The sequence below is a fragment of the Raphanus sativus genome, chromosome 4 (assembly GCF_000801105.2).
Source record: "Raphanus sativus cultivar WK10039 chromosome 4, ASM80110v3, whole genome shotgun sequence".
Lineage (NCBI taxonomy): Eukaryota > Viridiplantae > Streptophyta > Magnoliopsida > Brassicales > Brassicaceae > Raphanus > Raphanus sativus.
Window position 1 is genome coordinate 24,514,682 of NC_079514.1, and position 1,910 is coordinate 24,516,591.

General features: G+C 34.7%; 1 long non-coding RNA gene across 1 annotated transcript; it reads left to right on the forward strand.

Moving 5' to 3' along the window:
• Window positions 1-532: 532 nt before the first annotated feature.
• LOC108832311 (uncharacterized) lies at window positions 533-1,682 on the forward strand. The gene is made up of 2 exons (XR_001946499.2): window positions 533-1,089; window positions 1,220-1,682. It is a non-coding gene; the product is annotated as an uncharacterized LOC108832311 (long non-coding RNA).
• Window positions 1,683-1,910: the final 228 nt, after the last annotated feature.

Sequence of the window (1,910 nt, forward strand, 5' to 3'; positions counted from 1 at the left end):
AAATCTAATATTTTTATCTTAAACTTTAATTTCCTAAACACAAATATAAAGACTTCAATTAAACTCTTTTATATCTGAACACAATTTGTAATTTTCAAAATTCTTTAATTAATTTTATAACTTTAAATTCATTTTAACATTTATAACCCCAAAACTAAAAAAAAAATTCTAAACCGTATATCTAAACTCCACACTTTATTCCCCAAATACACTTCAAACCCTATGTTTCATATCTTAAATTCCTACCTTAAACTATGAATCCAAAACATACCCTAAATCATATACCTTAAATGCATACTAAAAACCTTAGAACTCTAATTTTTAAATACCCAAATCTTATTGCTGTAGTATATGTAAAATTAACATTCAAACTTAATATTTAAAACTTTCAAGCCTTATACCCCAAATTCAAACCCTAAACCAAACACTTCAAACCTTTTATCATAAAACACTAAACTTTATTTCTAAATCTTATATCATAAAACAATAAATTTATTTTAAATTTCAAATCTCATATATTCTAACCCTAATTATTTTCTAACTCTTACTAACAAAAGTAACAAAATATTTAAAACAGGATAAAAATAGAAAGCTTGCTTCTGATTGGTCAAAGCACAAAGGGAAGGATTGGCTTTGATTAGTCATCCACCGTTGATATGAAAAATCGTACGGCCACTAAATAGTCAATTCTTTTTATTTTCCTCCTCTTCTTTAATCATTTCAATATACAAATAATATGATAAAGTGAAATGTTGAGATTGGTTAATATCTGATGACAAAGATAGCTATTTTTAACCATTGATTATTTTGATCCAATGGATGTAATTCAATTTGCTCCTTGTCCAATCATTTTCTTTTGGTCTTCCTCTCACTCTCACGTTTCTCTCTGCTCCTCTCTCTATTGAGATTTCATTTCATCATTCTACTCTTCTTCTTTCTTCACCATAGCAATCCTCATTCTACAAACACAAACCATTATCACTGTCACCTCCGCCCGAAGCCACCATCACATCCGCCACCTCCTCCTCCTTGTTCTCCACCTTCGCGGACCACAATCGCATCCTCCTCCTCCTTGTTCCTCAACCACAAGTGACCATCTTCTACACTACCACCACTACTTCTGCCTCAATCGCATCCTCCTTCTCCTTCTTCCTCTACCACTACCATTACTCTTTTACCTTCTCAAATCTCAAAGATTTTTGTTTCACATTTTTTTCAGATCTAGATTCGTGAATGGAGATGACGCTGGTGAGACTGGAGATGACGACGACAGAGGTCTCAAACAAACGTAAATAGGCATACGAATCTGGGAGGAGGCACGGAAGCTGCAGATGAAGACGTCTCCGGTCAAGGCTGGAAGAGGAGGAGGCACAAGGCTCATGAAGGAGGCGAGGCGGCAGCTGCGTCGAAGGAGGCGCACGGAAGCTGTAGTGGGGGAGACCCTGAGGCTGGAAGCAGAGACGACGGCGTCTCCGGTCAAGGATGGAGAAGGCCAGGCGCACTGGTTGAGGAGGCACACATGGAAGAAGCGCACATGGAGAAGGGCGGCTGGAGTTTTTTTTTTAAGGGTTTTCCGGTTTAGTGTAAACCGAATTGGATAAACCGTTGTGGTTTACTTTATTTTTTATTTTTCTGGTTTAGTTTTGTAAACCGAAATTTATTTATCAAAATATTTTATTTTATTTTTAATTATAAAAAATGGGTTCAATTTTAATTATTTTAATTTAGTTTATTTATTTATTTTAGAATGACCTATCATGGCACGAAATATGAACTATTATTTAATTTAATAATAACATTCAAATATTGCTATTGTATCTCTATTTTTTGTAGCGTTACGAAAATGGTATCGTAGAAGGGGTACCTATGATTGCTGCCGCATACATAGCATTTGGTAAAACGCTATCAAA